The following is an 8352-nucleotide window of genomic DNA, read 5'->3' as shown; positions in this document are numbered from 1 at the left end:
TTTCTTTCTTTTTTTAAACATATATTTCATTAGTGATTTAATAATGATTTGTAAGACTATAAGATAACAGGGTATAATTCCACACCACTCCCAAAATAACTCCACACCACACACCAAAGTTATCGGGTTTTCTTTACAATATTTTTTAAATAACTTCCTAGAGGCATTAAAAGGTTTTACATCTAAATGATTAAAAAGTACTTCCTTATAAGCAATATTATTTCTTGCTTTGAAATAGAATTTCTACGAATTCATCTGAATTTGATCTAGCAAATCCTGGTAGTTCACTTAGCTATCCTCAGATCAGATGACTCAGCCTGCAGTTGAAACTTACAACTTGCCACTGGTGAAACAAAAATAAACAACAGAGGTAGACCAACACTGCAGAGAAATGCTATTTGAATTTTCACATAAGTGCCAGAACAGTCTTTAAAGAAATCAGAGCCAAATGCTTCACTAGTTATACAAGAAATCTCTTACAAAAAGCTGATCAAGGGGGTCGGGCGGTGGCGCAGTGGGTTAAGCGCATGTGGCACAAAGCGCAGGGACCGGCGTAAGGATCCCGGTTCGAGCCCCTGGCTCCCCACCTGCAGGTGAGTCGCTTCACAGGCGGTGAAGCAGGTCTGCAGGTGTCTATCTTTCTCTCCCCTTCTCTGTCTTCCCCTCCTCTCTCCATTTCTCTCTGTCCTATCCAACAACGAATTCCGTCAACAAGGGCAATAATAATAACCACAACGAAGCTACAACAAGGGCAACAAAAGGGGGAAAAAAATGGCCTCCAGGAGCGGTGGATTCATGGTGCAGGCACCGAGCCCAGCAATAACCCTGGAGGAGGAAAAAAAAAAAAAAGCTGATCAAACTAGTTCCGCACTTATGGTTTATTCAAGAGATGTAGTAGCAATGCTTTGTTGCCCCAGGTAACTGTCCAGCCAGCTCACCGTCATGCTCATTCCCAGCATTTGAAAACAGGGAAGTCCAGAGAGATACAGAGAAAAGATGGCACGATTCTGAGAGTGACCACTATGCCCAGTAATCCAAGAGATGGAAAAAAAAAAAGACCTATCAGCTGATAAATGAACCACTGCAAAAGTGAGACAGTTGCTGCCTCACTAAAATAGTAAACCTCAAAGACACTACAGGAAATAATTGCCCATAAAGCAGTACTGGGTCACCAGAGCAGCTGTTGGATGACTAGACAACTACAGGGTCCTGAATGTTAGTTTAATCTCCAAGAGTCTGTTTTTCCTGTCTTCATCTATCTTTACAGCAAAAAAAAAAAAAAAATCTAAAAACCCAAAGTAACTTAAAAATGTCTCTGTTCCTGGCATCTGGAAAGAAGTCAATCAATGCAAAAGTTTTAAAGGTGGTCAGATACTGAGAAGTATTTACATATTTTTATTTCAACTGTTTGGAGGGGATTATTCTCAATTTTCAGAAACAAAACTTATTTTCAAACATTTGAGTAAAAGCGTCCAACATGTAATGCTTTTACAGTTTGCAGGCTACCTCCATACTCACAGGCATATAGCCTCACTATTGTAGTCACTGCATGCTCCATATTACACATACCACAGTATATATTTTTAATTTTTCAGCTTTATTTACTTTGACAGAACAGAGAGCAAATGAGAGGGAGGAGAGAGACAGAGAGATAACTGCAGCACTGCTTCACTGCTAGTAAAGCTTTCCCCCTGTAGGTGGAGACCGGTGGTTTGAACTCAAGTCATTGTGCATGGTAGTACATACACTCAGCCAGGTGCATCTGGCCCTGTCCATAGTATATTTTTAAAAGCATAGGTAGGCTATTAATGCTGTACAAATATAAACAACATCCCATCCCAAAATAGGGCATACCTATAGAACCTTTTATAAGCCCATATTGTGTGTGTGTGTGTGTGTGTGTGTGCGCGCGCGCGCGCGCATGTAGAGGAGGCTGGGATAATGGGGGGGTGGGGGAGGGGCAGACAGACCTGGTGGAGTGCACAGGATACCTTGCACAAGGACCAGAGTTCAAGCCCCTACTCCCCCACCTGGAGGGGAGATGCTTTACCTACGGTGAAGCAGTGTTGCAGGTTATCTCTTTTTCTCTCCCTATCTTCTCCTTCCCTTTCCCCCTTTCAATTTCTCTGTCCTATCAAATAAAACAAAGGAAGAAGACAAAAAAAAAAAAGTAAAAAATGCCCACCACAAGTTGAGGATTCATAGTTCAGGCACCGAACCCCAGCAATAACCCTGATGGCAAAAATAAACTTAAGAACTAAAGCAATAGCGTTGATTTATACTTTTGTAGTCTATGGCCATAACACCCTAAACACGCCCAACTGGGTCTGATTTATATTGGGGGGGGGCAGAGTTTGCATTCCCAGACTCCAAAAATAACTGGTAGCCCAACACAAAGATCCTGATTCCAGCCCCACTTTCAGGGAAGGCGGTCGCTTCACAAGTGGTGAAGCAGGTCTGCAGGTGTCTTTCTCTCCCGCCTCTGTCTTCCCCTCTTCTCTCGATTTCTCACTGTCCTATCCAACAACAACAGCAATGGCAACAATAACAGTAACAGCAACAAGGGCGACAAAATGTGAAAAGTGGCCTCCAGGACCAGTGGATTTGTAGTGCAGGCACTGAGCCCCAGCATTAACTGTTAGCGAGTGAAATCAAACCACCATCCACTGTAAGGAAGCAAAAGATGTTTGTCTATCCACGAATTCGAATCCGGGCCGAGTGGTGACTGACAGCAGTCCACTAGCTCGACCCTGTACAAGGCTCAAAACACACAATTTATAGGAATTCAGACTACACTCAGGGAGGGGGAACACATCACCTTATCAACCTATATCCAATAACATGCTATAGAAAAATGCAAAATCCAATCATTTCAAACCTAGCAAAAAGCGTGATCCACTCAAAGCAAAGTGCGGGCTAGTTTCAAACATTGCAAAATCACACACCCAATAGAATCTAGCCAGGTAGGGTCACCACCGCCTGTATGCAGGGTCTTGGTAAACAACCGGGGCTTACTGATTCTTGGTAAACAACCGGTGGTTTACTGATTAGATCCTGTTTTAAGGGGAAAGGGCAAGGAATTTACCATCTCACACTATAAGCAGAAAAGCAACTATACTTAAAACTCTAAAACTACTGCATCTAACAATAACCTTGGAGGCAATAATAATAATAATAACCACTAACATATAGTGAAAACATAAATGGTAGGATAGATACACATTCTGTAGAAAGTAGGGCCGAGGAAGGAGTTTCAAGGTGCTACTCGCCAAGGTGGGCACGGTTGCTACAAAGCAAACACTAAACTACTATGTTCACTTTACAACTTGTGTGCGGAAAGTTAAGACTCTCTGGGATGTTTGCTGGCGGTGGTATTGGTCAGAAGCAGCTTTGTGAAAGGGAGGGACTCTGGCATCCAGCAGTAACCAAACCGGGATCTTGCAGAACATACCTGTCGAGGAGTTTCCCTTTGAGCCTGCCTTGCACTTGGCTCTCTTGCGAGGACAGATCATTTCCTCTGCGAGTTCTTGAAGCCTCATAAAATGTGTTCACATTTCAGGTTCCCGAGCGAATCCAACAGTTTGGAGCTGAGCTGCACTTAAGAGTTTGAGCTCCTGCTACTTGAGTCTGTGCAGCCTGAGGGCTTGTCAACCTCAAGCAGGCTTGGCCAAGTCAGCCACAACACCACTCAATGCACCAGCTGTGACCACCACCACCCCCCTACCGTGGTCTGCAGTAATTTACAGATTCCCAACTTCCTTGTCCAGCAGTAACAGAGAAGGCAAGCCTGGACCAAGGCCTCGGTTCTTCCCTCCTTGGGCTTCTCATATGGACCTTCGCCAACCTTCCACTCCCCTTCTGCAGCAAACCCTGGCACATTTGGAACAAGCTGCTAGCTGGCCATCAGCCCTGCCCTGAGCAGGGGCAGCTGTTCACTTCAATTTCTGGGCCTCCTTCTCTCACCGCAGCCTAATCCCACTGGCTGCCCAGCAGCAAAGTGTGGAGGTTCTCAAAGGAGGAGTGCCTGCAGGAATCACCTCCACAGCAGGTGCCTGGGAGGGGTTGGTGTGGGGATGCCACAAGCTCTTCACGCCTTTTGCTTATTCTACTCGAGGAAAAAATAAAATGGCCAGGCCAGACAATGTCCGGTTCCAAGGGTTGGTTTGGTCCAGGTGAGTTGAAAGGCCACTCCCACTGTGACCAGCGCTTCCTGCAGCACCTGGCGCCTCCCAAAACCGCCTTTTCCGCTTCCGCTCTGCAGCTCTGCAGCTCTGCATGGGGGAGCTGGACTGGAGGGCCTGTTGGGCTGAGGAGAGAGGGGAGTAGCCCACAGTGTTGTGTTCTCAAGAAAGAAGCCAAATCCCACAATGATCCTGGGTCCATACTCCCAGAGGGATAAAAAATAGGGAAGCTGGGGGCCTGGCAGTAACCCAGCGGGTTAAGCGCACATGGCTCAAAGCGCAAGGACCAGTTTAAGGACTCGGGTTTGAGCCCCTGGCTCCCGACCTGCAGAGGGGTCGTTTCACAAGCAGTGAAGCAGGTCTGCAAGTGTCTTTCTCTCCACCTCTCTGTCTTCCCTTCCTCTCTGGACTTCTCTCTGCCCTATCCAACAACAATGACAGCAATAACAACAAAAATAATAATAACAACGGTAAACAACAAGAGCAACAAAAGGGAAAAATTAGCCTCCAGAAGCAGTGGATTCGTCGTGCAGGCACCTAGCCCCAGTGATAACCCTAAAGGCAAAGAAAGAAATAAAAAGAATAGGAGTGACCCAGGAGGTGGCGCAGTAGATAAAGCATTGGGCTCTCAAGCATGAGGTCCCGAGTTCAATCCCCGGCAGCACATGTACCAGAGTGATGTCTGGTTCTTTCTCTCCTATCTTTCTAATAAATAAAAATCTTAAACGTAAAATAAAATAAAAAGAATAGGAAAGCTATCAAGGGAGGGAATCGGATATGGAGCTCTAGGGGTTGTGGAAATGTACCCCCTCTTATCCTATAGTCTTGTCAATATTTCCATTTTATAAATTAATTTTTAAAAAAAAGGCCAAATCTGAGGGTTTTCTTAAAAAGTAGTGGCCAGGCGGTAGCGCACTGGATTAAGCGCACATAGTACAAAGTGCAAGGAACTGGTTCAACAACAACAATGGAAAAAAAAAAAAATAGCCTCCAGGAGCAGTGAATTTGTAGTGCAGGTGCTAAGCCCCAGCAATAACCCCGGAGGTCAAAAAAAAAAAAAAAAAAAGTAGTGGCCTCGTCTGCCTTTCGAAGCTCTTGTTCATCTTTATCTGCATCCTTTTCCAACAGTGTTTGCAGACATTGCCAATTCTTTCAGTCACAATCTTGCCCAAGGGAAAATGAGGCTATCAGCTCCAAGAAACCCCCAGAAAGAGGAAAAAATAATGTACTGACACAGATGTACCAAAAATCAAATGTGGCATAACCTAACCATTTCTATAGCTGGAAATACTACCAACATAGGATTTTTTTAAGTTGTACTCCAATTGAAATATATCTTATGTAAACATTTTGCATAACACCCAAATAGATTGATAATATTTTTAGTAAGCAGTTTCCATTACTCCGGGGCAAATTGAGATGAATGAGCATCTAGTAAGTAATGAGTGATATGTATGCATAAATCAGTTCAGGAGAGACTTTTTAATCATTTTAACTACAGCCAGAAATTTACAGTATTATTAGTGATTATCATTAAGGTTATAATAATATACAAACAGAAGTCTTCATCTTTCTGGGAACTTAGAAACATTTAGCATCTAATCTTCCTTATGTCTACTAGAGGCTTTTTTTATTTGTCTTTTTAAATAAATATAATATTTTATCATGGTACTATTTTTAAATAGTGGCTTTTTTTGAGAAGCAGTTCAGTTTCCTACTTTAACATAGATTCTGGAGTCAGATTGCTAGGCTAAAATCCCAGTCCAATTAGCTACCTTAAGCAACTCATTTTAACTTCTCTGTGTCAGTTTATTTTTTTATATTTTTAGTAAATAAGTGGTTATAATAATAGTATATAACCTTGTATTATTTGTGAAGATTTAATTACTTAAAACCCACAAAACTGTTAGTTTAATCTCTTGCACCTGGTAGCCCTCTGGTCATGAGACAGTCATTCTTAAATCTAGTATGAAGAAGGTTAACAGTATATTTAACTTGAGAGCAGAGCAAGTTTTCAAAAGTTTGCTTACAAATTAGAATGCATTGCTCCAAACAGTATTGCCAGTGGAGGATAAGCCCACAAATGAACGCCTCTTTCACCCAGGATATGGCTGAAATAGTATTTATAGCTCCTGAATTCTCTGAGGCTCTCTAAGATTGGGAAATCAAGTCACAGACTGCAGTGGGAATTGTACCTGTCACCAGCTGAATCAGGGAGCTCCAAAGGATTATAGACAAGATCTACAGGGAGGTTGTGATGAGCTAGATGAACTCAACAAAGGATGTAGGAGGACTGTTCCTTCTGATGCTTGAAGCAAATTGAAGATTGACTACTCTAGGGATGCCAGTTACAAATTGCAAATAGTTTAATGATTTTTGTCAATAGATGTAATTTATTAAACTATTTCCCATGAGTGGTCATCCCACTTCCGTTTATCTTGTCCATCTCCAAAACTCTCTCCCTTTACACTGTCTGAACTGGAAGACACTTTTAAGAGGATTAAACCGGGAACGGCTGCTGGCTATGATAACATCACCCCAGAACTCATTCTTAACTTGGGCCCCGCGGCAAAGAAGTGGCTCACTACATTCCTGTCCCACATCTTGGAATCCGAATCTATGCCCAAAATTTGGCGTTGTGCAAAGATAACAGCAGTTTTGAAACCAAAGAAAGACCCAACACTGGCTGCCAGCTATAGACCAATTTCTCTCCTCTCTGTGTGTTAAAAACTCCTTGAGAGGCTGCTTCTGTCACAAATTTCTCCTCTTACAAAGAAATTCCTATCACCCGCCCAAGCTGGTTTCCGCCCAGGAAGATCTACCTGAGAACAAGTCCTGGCCCTCTCAACTTACATTGAAAATGGATTCCAATCATCAACAGAAGCTGACTTAGAAGATCTGAAAGGGAAACTAAAAGCAGGACCTGATCAAATTGTAAGTAGGGCACCAAAGTAAAAACCCAGTGGTGAGGGGTAGACATGTAGCTTCCTGGGCCAGTGGGGGGTGGGAGTGGGCGGGAGGGATGGGTCACAGTCCTTTGGTGGTGGGAATGGTATTTATGTACACTCCTAGCAAAATGTAGACATATAAATCAGTAGTTAATTAATATGAGAGGGGGAAATCAATTGTATGTCTCAAAGTTTCTCAAAAGACAAACTGAATCTTTTTAATATATAGGCTATGTATTTGATATGTGGACTCTCTCAAAAGCCTAGACCAAGTAGATTAGAAGCATCCAATAGCACAGCTATATACAAGATACTGGGTACTGTACAGCAAACCATAACAAAGGGACTTTTCAAAGTTAACCCAATTAACAAATAATGTGATGATAATATTAACTATCGATTGTCTTTTTGAACCCTAAGACAGCAGGAACCTCACATCTTCACTATAGAGCCCCTACTTCCCCCAGTCCTGGAACCCTTGGATAGGGCCCACTTTCCCGTATGCATCTCCCAATCCAAACCAAATAATATTGCATCCGCCAATCACAACCTAACCAAAGCAACGATTGCCACCTCAACATGCTTCACCTCAGACTGTATCCAGAGACTTCACGTGTGGAATGACAACCCTTCAGCTTCATTACTCGGGTGAGACCTTTCCTTTTATAGTACACTCTAATTTCATCTCAGGTAGTTCACTTTCTAACAAAGTCCCATAACCTAGATATACACCAGTTTCTGTGAGAGAGAGCTTATGTGCACACGTATCCATAAACTACTGCAAAATATATACCTGAAAGCAGAAGTACACTAGAGTTTGCAGTGAGTACCTCCCTAACACTTCCTCTCCACTACTCCAAGCTTGTGATCCATGATTGCTCAACAAATTGTTTGGCTTCATATGTTAACTCTCTTTTCAATCACCAGGTTCCAGATGCCACCAGGATGCTGGCTAGGCTTCCCTGGATTGAAGACCCACCAATGTGTCCTGGAGCTCAGCTTCCCCAGAGACACACCTTACTAGGGAAAGAGAGAGGCAGACTGGGGGTATGGACCGACCAGTCAACGCCCATGTTCAGCGGGGAAGCAATTACAGAAGCCAGACCTTCTACCTTCTGCAACCCTCAACGACCCTGGGTCCATGCTCCCAGAGGGCTAGAGAATGGGAAAGCTACCATGGGAGGGGGTGGGTTATGGGGATTGGGTGGTGGGAATTGTGTGGA

The sequence above is a fragment of the Erinaceus europaeus genome, chromosome 5 (assembly GCF_950295315.1).
Source record: "Erinaceus europaeus chromosome 5, mEriEur2.1, whole genome shotgun sequence".
NCBI classification, from domain to species: Eukaryota; Metazoa; Chordata; class Mammalia; order Eulipotyphla; family Erinaceidae; genus Erinaceus; species Erinaceus europaeus.
This window is presented reverse-complemented; position numbering follows the sequence as displayed.